The sequence below is a fragment of the Rhinopithecus roxellana genome, chromosome 7 (assembly GCF_007565055.1).
Source record: "Rhinopithecus roxellana isolate Shanxi Qingling chromosome 7, ASM756505v1, whole genome shotgun sequence".
Taxonomy (NCBI): Eukaryota; Metazoa; Chordata; class Mammalia; order Primates; family Cercopithecidae; genus Rhinopithecus; species Rhinopithecus roxellana.
The window spans coordinates 153964260-153977286 of NC_044555.1; the positions used below are offsets into that span (position 1 = coordinate 153964260).

Genomic DNA, 13027 nt, shown 5'->3' on the forward strand with positions numbered 1-13027 from the left:
TCGGTTACTGAAGCTTGTGCATTTGTCACGTATTTCTCGTGTCATGGTTTTCATCTCTATCATTTCGTTTATGATCTTCTCTGCATTAATTTGTCTAGCTGTCAATTCTTCCACTCTTTTTTCAAGATTTTTAGTTTCTTTGCACTGGGTACGTAATTCCTCCTTTAGCTCTGAGAAGTTTGATGGACTGAAGCCTTCTTCTCTCATCTCTTCAAAGTCATTCTCTGACCAGCTTTGATCCATTGCTGGCGATGGGCTGCGCTCCGCAGGGGGAGATGCGCTCTTATTTTTTGAATTTCCAGCTTTTCTGCCCTGCTTCTTCCCCATCTTTGTGGTTTTATCTGTCTCTGGTCTTTGATGATGGTGACGTACTGATGGGGTTTTGGTATATGTGTCCTTCTTGTTTGATAGTTTTCCTTCTGACAGTCAGAAGGACCGTCTGTTGTTCTGTTGGAGATTGCTTGAGGTCCACTCCAGACCCTGTTTGCCTGGGTATCAGCAGCAGAGGTTGCCGAAGATAGAATATTGCTGAACAGCGAGTGTACCTGTCTGATTCTTCCTTTGGAAGTTTCCTCTCAGGGGTGTACTCCACCCTGTGAGGTGTGGGGTGTCAGACTGCCCCTAGTGGGGGATGTCTCCCAGCTAGGCTACTCAGGGGTCAGGGACCCACCTGAGCAGGCAGTCTGTCCGTTCTCAGATCTCAACCTCCACGTTGGGAGATCCACGGCTCTCCCCAAAGTTGTCAGACAGAGTCATTCGCGTCTGCACTGGCCCCCACTGCTTCCCCTGTTGGTCTTCAGCTGTGCGCTGTCCACAGAGGTGGAGTCTACAGAGACAGGCAGGCTTCCTTGAGCTGCTGTGAGCTCCACCCAGTTCGAGCCTCCCAGCAGCTTTGTTTACCTACTTAAGCCTCAGCAATGGCGGGCACCCCTCCCCCAGCCTCGCTGCTGTCTTGCGGTTAGATCGCCGCAGACTGCTGTTAGCAGTGAGGGAGGCTCCGTGGGCGTGGGACCCTCCCGGCCAGGTGTGTGATATATTTTCCTGGTGTGCCTGTTTGCTTAAAGCGCCATATTGGGGTGGGAGTTACCCGATTTTCCAGGTGTTGTGTGTCTCAGTTCCCCTGGCTAGGAAAACGGATTCCCTTCCCCCATGCGCTTCCAGGTGAGGCGATGCCTCGCCCTACTTCAGCTCTCGCTGGTCGGGCTGCAGCAGCTGACCAGCACCAATTGTCCGGCACTCCCTAGTGAGATGACCCCAGTACCTCAGTTGAAAATGCAGAAATCACCGGTCTTCTGTGTCGCTCACGCCGGGAGTTGCAGACTGGAGCTGTTCCTATTCGGCCATCTTGCTCCGCCCCCAAACTACAGATAATTTTAAAATATGTTTTCAAGGGTGTTTTTTACACTGACTAAACTAAGCCTCCTTTTTTTTCTTTTTTTTTTTTTTTTCTTTTTTTTTTTTTTGGTATGTGAAGGAGTCTCACTCTTATCACCCAGGCTAGAGTGCAATGGTGCAATCTTGGCTCAGTGCACCCTCCACTTCAAGTAATTCTCCTACCTCAGCCTCCCAAGTAACTGAGACTACAGGCACCCACCACGAAGCCTGGCTAAATTTTGTATTTTTTTTTCTTTTTTAGTAGAGATGGGGTTTCATTTTGGCCAGGGAGGTCTCATACTCCTGACCTCAGGTGTTCTCAGCCTCCCAAAGTGATGGTATTACAAATGTGAGCCACTGTGCCCGGTCTAAGCCTACTTTTTCATTACTTCTTTCTGATGCTTTCGTGTAAAATGCATAAGCAAGCATCTTAAAAATGTAAAGACTCTGAGTTTCTTTACTATTCTTCATTAATCTTTCTTGTATATTACACATATTTTCATCCAGCTATTGCTAATATTGAGGAAATGTTTTATATCCTTTCTTGATTACAAGCAACATTCTAACTTTCTTTGTCTTTTGTAGTGAACATATGGCTTTGCTTAGGACAAGCTGAATTTTCACATTAAGTATGTCTTGAATGTGTGTGAGACATGTCTGGTATCTGCCAAGGTAACTAATTTTGCTGTCCATATCATTTGTTTTTCCATGTACAGATTTTCCAGCTGCTGGTTTCCAGCTTTTAGTGATGGTTCTGTTTTTGCCAATGAAGACATTATTTCTTATTTCTGTTCATTGATATAGAAAAGGGGTCAGATGTTAGCTATGTCTCCACATAGATTAAACATTCCTTCAGTTAAAAGTTTGGCAGCATTTCCAAATATCTGTGTTACAAATGACATGGGCATGAATCCCTAACCCCTAGATGTACAACTATAACCCTCAGCAGGTTAACTCTGCCATATAACCCTTTTGGGCGTGTTCTGGAAATTTCAGTGTGAAGGAACGTATACATACACACACACAAACACACACACACAGTGATTTTACTAGGGATTTTTACTGTTGGCGGTAGCCTAGTTTCCTGCTGAGTAGCTAATTTCCACAAACCAATGAGTTTGTCTTCAATAAAATAAAAAGTAACTTTTCCTCGTGAAAACACCAGAGACCTCTGACCACAGTAAGACCCACATAATATTCACGAAAACTTTCACAAGGAGTGGGGCTCTGGTAGAGTAGTAAGTTTTTTGTAACCAACCTAAAAATCTACTGTGTTGCATTACCACATTTTACTGACAGTCTACACTGTCTACAGTACTGTTTTTTCAAAATACATTTCCCTAAAATTAATTGGAAGACTGCTATTGTTTCTGCTAAAACAATGATGCAATACATTAATCTATTTCAACTGTCTAGGCCAAATAGTAATCCATAGCAGAAATGGGAGGATAATTATTCTCATGTTTTAAGCAGAAATACTCTAAGACCCTGACCCAAGGACTCCCATTGAAAAATAACTGATAAGGCAAGAGGTCACCAATGATGTCCAACTATCCTGGAGATAGTAAATGATAACAATGATAGATAAGCCAAATGAACAGAGAAGCATATGAAGAGGAAGAAATTCGGTGGCATAAAGTCATTGGAATTCAAGACAAAGAAAGACATGAAAACAGGTAAGGAGTTTGAAGTTTCTGAAGAGCAAAGGACTAGAAGGAACAGGAATGTGCCTGGGGTTGGGTAGTAAGAGAAAAGGGCAGTATGTAGGAGTATTTACAGTTCCCTCTAAGGGGCTTCTTACCAACAATCTTACTGTCCTTCGTTCTTATTATCTTCCAGTGCCTACATAAACAAGTCAAAATTGAAGGTTGGAACTTAATAGAAATAATTATTATCCCTAATATAAAGCATACTGTTTGCCAGACACTTTTCTAAGCATTTTTAGTAATTTTTTACTGAATCCTTGTAACAGCCTTATGAGATTGGTATTATTATTATCTATATGTTGCAGATGAATAAACCAATATAGAGAGGCTGAGTTATTTCTCACACAGTTAAGTAAATGATGTAATCAATATTCTAATTCAAGCAGTCTTAAAGCACAGTTTCTTCTCCATACTCATCTAGCCATGTAAGGAACTCTCCTGCACTCTCTAAAAGAATGTATTGAAAAGGGCCAAACAAAGCCTAACAAGTTGGGAGTAAATATCAGAAATATGGTCAAACAAAAATTAAAAGAGTAGAGCATACACCAGTTAGAAAACAGTCTTTTGTGTACACAGATTAAGCAAATTGTCAATGCCTACATGGGGAAAAATACCTTCACAAATAGAAATTATATTATTAGCAACTCTTTCTTTTGGCTTAAAACCTAGATCTCTGAGAAAATGTAAATCCATCTTAGAAGAGATAACCCAGCAAGACTTTCCCTTTAGTTACAACTCAATGCACATCCACTTATTTGTTCTTTACAAAATGTCCATCTTGATAGTAGAACAAGACAATGCGGAGAGCATGAGATCACTGTGGACAAGAAAGAGAAGGCTGGATTGAGCTCCAACTGTGCTGCTTTTACAACTTGGACAAGGGCCCACCCCAGAAAAAGTGAAGAGATAGAAACTGGTGCATTACAGTTCAGCCGTGAACATCAATCTTTGTTAAAGCAGAAAGCTTTGGCAAAGAATAAAATAATATTAAGCTAATGAGGGATGTTGAGAGAGATTCAGACATATGCTAGGCCAATTGACTTTATAGCAGGAGGTACAAAGGCTCACCTATAGATTCCCCAAAACCCAAGAGGAAGGGAAATAAATCCCTAGCTATAAAAGGAGAGGGAAATAATGGCAAGATCTGTAACCAGATTACAAATGTTATATAGGGGAATGTTTTCTATATTATTCAAAACTTTATCTTTCTTCTATTAAGATAAAATATAAGCCTATATGTGAAAAAATTTCAGGTTAAATACCCAGTCATTTAATGTTCCCCAAAATATAAGCAAGCAGTTTTTCCAGAAGGACACCCTAGCCTCAATTTGTAACAACATCCTTAGTTTATCACACGGATAGTTTCCACAGCTGGAAGACATTAGGGTTGTCCAAGTCAACAGTTTTTCATAAGCCAGAAAGAAAAGAATTTTCAGTATTTGTTAAGACATATGAAAACTGGAGTCTTAATTCTTGCTTAGAATTAAAGGGACTTAAGATGAGAGGAAATGATCAGGAAAAAAAAAAATGTTAAAGTGTTATAAAAGGCTAATCACTGTTGGACCATGTTGGAAACAGAACCAAACAGAAAACCACTATAGATTCATAGGTAACATGCAGCAAAAAGATGTTGGAAAGGCTAATGAACTTTTTATTAGACCTAAAGGTTTGGTTTTGTTTGCTGAGGATATTTGCCATTAGATCTTTCACTTCATTCTGCCTGATCTTCTGCTCACATGCTTACATTCAACAGTGCCTGAGTAATTACTCTATCCAGGGAAAATCCTCTACTAGATTGTGCGAGTTAGCCAAGTTTTATGTCAGCACTCTATTTTCTTCTCGGGGTTCTTTTTGTTCCTTTTCATTCCACTCCATTTTCACTTCCTTCCACCCTACCAGATCTAAGATTGGTTCCTGTGAAGCTGTACATGTTAAATGCATTTGTTCTTTCAAGAGTAACTCATCAGTATCTTTAAGGAGAACTCCAGTTACACACACTTGGGAGAGTAAATAATCCAGACCTGGATCTTACCATTGAGAAGTTTATAATCAATGGCAATCATATTTCCTTGCATTAGTCTCTAAAATGCTAAACATGAATATGTCTATTTCTGGGGGAAAACTTTAAATAAACCATAAGTAGGAATGTTCAGTCCATGGACAATTCTGTTTACCAATATAATATTAAGACCTGAGATTAAGAGGTTGATGCAAAAGTAATTGCAGTTTTTGCTATTACTTTTAATGGCAAAAACCACAATTACTATTGTGCCAACCTGATATCATCTTAACTGTCCATGTTTCTTTATTCATTTTTGAAGAAGAAGCTGGAGCTGCTGCTTGTAAACTTTCAGAACAACCCTTCAAATGCAGAGACACTGAAACAGAACTCTTTAAAAATAAAAACCTTTAAATGGATATAATGGAACTGGGTATTGGTATGGCTGTCTATACTAATGAATGAGTAAATAGTTGATGGAAACCTGGTATTATTGTATGATTTTAATGTTTCGTTTCAGTCACTGTAAAAAAAGAAAAACCTGGCCGGGTGCGGTGGCTCAAGCCTGTAATCCCAGCACTTTGGTAGGCCGAGGCGGGTGGATTACCTGAGATCAGGAGTTCAAGACCAGCCTGGCTAACAAGGTGAAACCCCATTTTTACTAAAAATACAAAAAATTAGCCAGGTGTGGTGGCACGTGCCTGTAATCCCAGCTACTCGGGAGGCTGAGGCAGGAGAATAGCTCGAACCTGGGGGTGGAGGTTGCGGTGAGCCGAGATCATGCCATTACACTCTAGCTTGGGCAACAAGAGCGAAACTCCGTCTCAAAAAAAAGGAAAACCTGACAAGTGAAATTTAGATGTTCTATTATTTGCAGATGGCATTACAAATGGAAAGGCAAAAGGGTAAAATTAAACCTTTTAATTTTATGGTTTTTCAGTCACTGTTTAAAGGTTTGCTGAGGTATGATTGCTAAAAGAATGTGGAATGTTGAACAATTATATTCCGGGGACTTAAGAATCACGTGAGAGAAGTACAGCTCTGATCAGAGCAAGTTTAGGAATTTTAAACAATTTCTACCCTTCAATAGAAAATGATAAAATAAAACTCAGCACTCAATTGTTCATGATATTATTCAGCAAAAAATCATTGAGCACCTACTATGTGCCAAGTGTGGAGTTCAATTGCGTTTCATCTCTGATTTCTTTGAGTAATGTTTTGTAATTCTCTTTGTAGAAATCTTTTACCTCCTTGGTTAGCTATATTTTTAGATATTTTACTCTTTTTGTGGCTACTGTGAGTGGGACTGCATTCTTCATCTGGGTCTCAGCTTGGATGTTGTTTGTGTAAAGGAATGTTATTAATTTTTGTATGTTAATTTTGTATCCTGAGACTTTGCTGAAGTTGTTTATCAGTTCCAGGAACTTTTGAGGGGAGGCTATGGTGTTTTCTAAGTACAAAATAATATCATCTGAAAACAGGGATAGTTTGACTTCCTGTATTCTTATTTTGACACAAACAAATGGAAAAGCATTTAACGCTCATAGATAGAAATAATCAATATTGTTAAAATGCCCATACTCTCCAAAGCAATTTACAGATTCAATTATATTCCTATCAAAGGAGACATTGACATTCTTCACAGAACTGTAAAAAACTACTTTAAAATTCATATGGAACCATAAAAGAGCCTGAATAGCCAAGGCCATCTAAACAGAAATAACAAAGGTGCAGGCAGCACATTACCTGACTTCAAACTACTATGAGCAAACAGTAACAAAAACAGCATGGTACTGGTACAAAAACAGTTACATAGACAAAGAAATAGAACAGAATAGAAAGCAAAGAAATAATGCCACACACATAAAACAAAATTGACAAAAACAAGCAATGGGGAAAGGTCTCTCTATTCAATAAATGGTTCTGGGATAACTGTCTAGCCATATGCAGATGACTGAAACAGGATTTCTTCCTTACACTATATACAAAATCACCTCAAGGTGGATTAAAGACTTAAATGTAAAACCTAAATATATAAAAACTCTGAAAGACAACCTAGACAATACCAGTCTGAACATAGAAACTGGCAAAGATTTCATGATGAAGATGCCAAGAGCAATTGTAACAAAAACAAAAATTAACCAATGGCACCTGATTAAACTAAAGAGCTTCTGCATAGCAAAATAAACTATCAACAGAGTGAACAGATACCCTACAGAATGGCATAAAATATTTGCAAACTATGCATCCAACAGAGATCTAATATTCAGCATCTATAAGGAACTTAAACAAATATATGAGAAAAAAAAAACTCCATGAAAAAGTTGGCAAAATAACTAAACAAATATTTTTCAAAATAAGTCATACATGTGGCCAAAAGGCATATGAAAAATGCTCAACATCACTAATTATTAGATAAATGGAAATCAAACCCACAATGAGATATCATCTCACACCATTCAGAATGGCTAGTATTAAAAGGTCAAAAAACAACAGATGCTGGCGATGTGCTGAAAAAAAAGAAAGCTTATACACTGCTGGTGGGAGTGTAAATTAGTTCAGCCATTGCAGAAAGCAGTTTGGCAATTTCTCAAAGACTTAAAATAGAATTACCATTTGACCCAGCTATCCCATTATTGGGTATAAGAATCATTCTATCATAAAGACACATGGATATGTTGTTCATTGTGACACTATTCACAATAGCAAAGTCATGGAATCAACCTAAATATCCATCAACAGTAGACTGGATAAAAAATGTGGTACATATACACAACGGATTATTATACTGCCATAAGAAACAATGGGATACATTTCCTTTGCAGCAACATGGATGGAGCTGTACGCCATTATCCTTAGTGAACTAACACAGGAAAACCAAATACTGCATGTTCTTACTTATAAGTGGGAGCTAAACTTTGCATACATGTGGACACAAAGAAGGAAACAACAGATACTGGGGCCTACTTAAGGGTGGAGTTGGGGAAGAGAGAGAGGATTGAAGACTACCTATAGAGTACTATACTTATTACCTGGGTGACAAAATAATCTGTAACCAAACCCCCATTGCGCATTATTTACCTATATAACAAACTTGCACATCTAAGCCTAACATAAAGGTTAAAAATATAAATTGAGTTTCAAGCAAGGAACAAGGCAGGTTCCACATGTGAGTTTTCTGCCACTATTTCACTGCACTTTTGTTGAGAGAGCAGCAAAGCTTCTCTCCTGTCTCAAGATTCAGCTTTTACCCCTCCTGTTGTATTTTCCTCCTTCTTACTTAAATCATAGCGATTCATAAATATTTCACTGTAAAGGGGCTGAATGATTAAGCATGTCAGCTTCATCAGTATCAAAGGCCTTGTAATGATACCCCAAATAGCTCAAATTTGATGAGCATTGTGTAAATTCTTTATGTGTATTTGTTTCATTTAATCCTATAAAACCCTTATAAGGAAGGCACTGTTATTATCTTCCCATTTGGCAGATGAAGACATCAAGTCACAAAATGGATAAATAGCAGTAAAAGTAACTGAGCCAGGACTGAACCTAGACAATCTGGCTCCAGAACCTGCATTTGTAATCACTAACATATACCATGCTTCAAAATAGAAAATTATATCAGCATTGGAAAGTGTAATAAAAATCACCCACTCTCTTCCCTCTCTTATCTCCAAATCAGGAGGATTCAGCTGTAATGCTACCTCCTATATTCAGTCCCAGCAAGAAGTCATTATTTCCTTTTCTGATTTTCCATTGCCCCTTTTATAGACCTCTGTAAAGGCACTTTTCATTTTCAACCTGGAGTATAGGACTGCATGAAAACAAAGGCCAAGATGTCGTATATCTGCTCTATTTATTTTCTACCTCAGCCACAATTAGCACATTGCCTTGAATATTATGGTTGTTCATTAAATTCCTGTCAAGTGAATTTATTGGATAAAATGGGATAACATATAAATTGATGAATGACAGTTATCTCTCTCTAGACCATATGATTTTTTCATCCCTCACAATGTCATGCACAAGTAGAAACTTAGTATTTCTTGAAACTGTTGAAAAGTCTCTAAATTCCTATACTCAAATGAGTACTCGCTCAGAAGTGGAAAAGCATACTGACTACTCTATAAAATTTATCTGGAGGCCACCTCCATGCAGAGTCAACACTAAACAGGGGTAAGAATCCTGAAACAATGAAATCTGAAAGTATATTCTTCATGTTAATATTTTCCCTATCTCCTAAATCTGTTAAAACTTCAATGATAACAATAACAATAATGTCAGCAAATATAATTTTAACAGTTACCATGCATTTAATATATTCTCTTTTCCAAACACTTACAATTCATCATCTTATTTAATTCTTATTACAACTCTGTGAGGTATTTTTATTTCCAATTTACAGATAAGGACAATCAGGCTCAGGGGTTTAAATGACTGACTTAATGTCACACAGCTCGTAACTGACAGACCTGGGATTCAAACCAAGATCTCTTTGATTCTAAAGCCTGGGCCCTTTCTACTTCAGCTAATATATTTCTAAACAGACTCATGAGGCTTTTTATTCTCTTCTCTAACATACTACCCAAATACAGATTTTGTAGGCACAGCACCAAATTTTATAATTTTTTTTTTTTTAATTTGGAGACAGCGTGGTTGTACATAAGATCTCAGACACAGGATCAGGCAGATCTGAGTTTGAATACAAGCTCCATTACTAATAAGCTATATATCTTTGGACAAGTGTATTAGTCTGTTTTCACACTGTTATAAAAAATACCTGAAACTAAGTAACTTACACAGAAAAGAGTTTTAATTGGCTCATGGTTCCTCAGGCTGTATAGGAGGCATGGTTGGGGAGGCCTCAGAAAACTTTCAGTCATGGTGAAAGGGGAAACTGGCATGTCTTACATAGTCACAGCAGGAGAAAGAGAGAGAAGGGGAAAGTGCTACATACTTTTAAACAACCAGATCTCATGAGAACTCACTCTCATGAGAACAACAAGGGGGAAATCCACGCATACCCATGATTCAATCACCTCCCACCACGACTCTCCTGTAACATTGTGGATTACAATTTGACATGAGATTTGGACTGGAACACAAATCCAAACCATATCAACAAGTTACTTATCCTCTCTGAGTCTCAATTTTCTCATCTGTTAAAGGGGATTAAAACTAGTACCCACTGGGCTATTGTGAGGAAAAATGAGACAATGCATATAAAGACCTCAGAAATAATAATTATCCAGCAAAGGTTACTAATCTTTGATTTTTCAAAAATACCCTTGCCTATTTATCATAATTTTACCACATACTGATAATCTGTCAACTTTTTTGATATGGAGGAGATAAAAGAACACTGTAACTGTTGACTCTTTCAAGCCAAGGATAAAAGTAAACATAATCAACTCTGGTGAATGGGAAAATGGAGACATCATTGCAGCACTATTCACAATACCAAAACATAGGAGTCGAGCACAGTGGCTCATGCCTGTAATCCCAGCACTTTGAGAGGCTGGGTTGGGAGGATTGCTTGAGCCCAGAAATTTGAGATCAGCCTGGGCAACTAAGTGTGGCCCTGTCTCTCTATTTAAAAAAATAAACAGTAAAAAAGCATGAAATTGACCTAAATGCCCATCAGTGGTAGATTGGGTAAATAAAATGTGGTACACATACATAGAATACTATGCAGCCATAAAAAAGAATAAAATCATGTGATTTGCAGCAACATGGATGAAGCTGGAAGACATTATCCTAAAGAAACTAACACAGGGACAGAAGATGAAAGACCACATGTTGTCACTTATAAGTGGGAGTGAAACATTGAGTATATACAGATACAAAGAAGGGATCAACAGACACTGGGGCTTACTTGAGGGTGGAGGGTAAGGATGAAAATACTACCTATCAGTACTATGTTTATTCCCTGGGTGACAAAATTATCTGTGCACCAAACTCCCATAACATGTAATTTATCCATAAAACAAACCTGCACATGTACCCCGATCCTAAAATAAAAGTTAAAAAAAAAATCATTATGTCAAGAAGATATCTTTATGTGTATGTTCATCACAGCACTATTCACAATAGCCCAGATGTAGAATCAACCTAAATGTCCATCAATAAATGAATGGATAAAGAAAATAGTTGATGCACACAATGGAATACTATTCAGCCATTAAAAAGCATAAAATAATGTTTTATGCAGCAACATGAATGGAACTGGAGGCCATTATCTTACATGAAACTCTGGATTCTTAGAGCGTTAGCATAAGTATCAAATAAGTTGGGTTCTAGTCCTGGCTCTCCAACTTACTAGCTGAGTTATTTTGTTAAATTCTTTAACCTTTCTGTGTCACAGACTTCTTCAACTAAAATACTTTTTTTCAATTTAAAATGTTATGGTGTAAATAATGTTACACTTAAATAGAATTTCTAATTTATAAAATGTATTTTCGTTTTCTCTCATTTGTTCCTTATAACATCCCTGGGGGATGTTGGGGAGATGTTTCTACTCTGTTTGAAAAAATTAGAGGCAGTAGCTAAGCTGGAGCAGGGTAGAAGCGGGCCAGCACCCCCTTCTGGCCTCCGGTGCTGCCGGCCTCAAGATCAGGCATGGTCCAGAACTTGAAGGACTTGGCGGGACGGCTGTCTGAGGGGCCCCGGGGCATGGGTACGGCGCTGAAGCTGTTGCTGGTGGCCGGCGCTGTGGCCTACGGTGTCCGTGAATCCGTGTTCACTGTGGAAGGCGGGCATAGAGCCATCTTCTTCAGTCGGATAGGTGGAGTGCAGCAGGACACTATCCTGGACGAGGGCCTTCACTTCAGGATCCCCTGGTTCCAGTACCCCATTATCTATGATATTCGGGCCAGACCTCGAAAAATCTCCTCCCCTGCAGGCTCCAAAAACCTACAAATGGTGAATATCTCCCTGAGAGTGCTGTCTCGACTCCAGTGCTCAAGAGCTTCCTAGCATGTACCAGTGCCTATGGCTGGACTACGAGGAACGAGTGCTACCGTCCATTGTCAATGAGGTGCTCAAGAGTGTGGTGGCCAAGTTCAATGCCTCACAGCTGATCACCCAACAGGCCCAGGTATCCCTGTTGATCCGCTGGGAGCTGACAGAGAGGGCCAAGGACTTCAGCTTCATCCTGGATGATGTAGCCATCACAGAGCTGAGCGTTAGCCGAGAGTACACAGCTGCTGTAGAAGCCAAACAAGTGACCCAGCAGGAGGCCCAGCGGGCCCAATTCTTGGTAGAACAAGCGAAGCAGGAATAGCAGCAGAAGACTGTGCAGGCCGAGGGTGAGGCCAAGGCTGCCAAGATGCTTGGAGAAGCACTGAGCAAGAACCCTGGCTACATCAAACTTCGCAAGATCCGAGCAACCCAGAGTATCTCCAAGACGATCGCTACGTCACAGAACCGTATTTATCTCACGGCTGACAACCTCGTGCTGAACCTACAGGATGAAAATTTCACCAGAGGAACTGACAGCCTCATCAAGGGTAAGAAATGAGCCTAGTCACCAAGAACTCCATCCCCAGAGGAAGTGGATCTGCTTCTCCAGTTTTTGAGTAGCTAGCCAGGGGTCCAGCACAGCCCTACCCCGCCCCAGTATCATGCGATGGTCCCCCACACCGATCCCCTGAACCCTTCTTGGATTAAGGGAGACTGAAGACCAGCCCCTTTTCTGGGGAATTACTTTCCTCCTCCCTGTGTTAACTGGGGCTGTTGGGTCGTTGTGTGACTTCTCAGTGATTTCCTACAGTGTTGTTCCCTCCCTCAAGACTGGGAGGAGATAATCACCAACCCAGGAACTCCCAATAAATTTTTATTACTTAACCTGGAAAAAAAAAGAAAAAATTAGAAAACTATGGTCCAGAAAAGTTAGAGGATTTGCTTAAGGTTGAATGTTCTTTCCACCACACCATGTTGAATTTAAAAC

At 39.4% G+C, this 13027-nt stretch overlaps 1 pseudogene; it reads left to right on the top strand.

The window, feature by feature from the left end:
• The first annotated feature begins 11697 nt into the window (after window positions 1-11697).
• Window positions 11698-12699, top strand: LOC104663002 (annotated as a pseudogene).
• The last annotated feature ends 328 nt before the right edge of the window (window positions 12700-13027 follow it).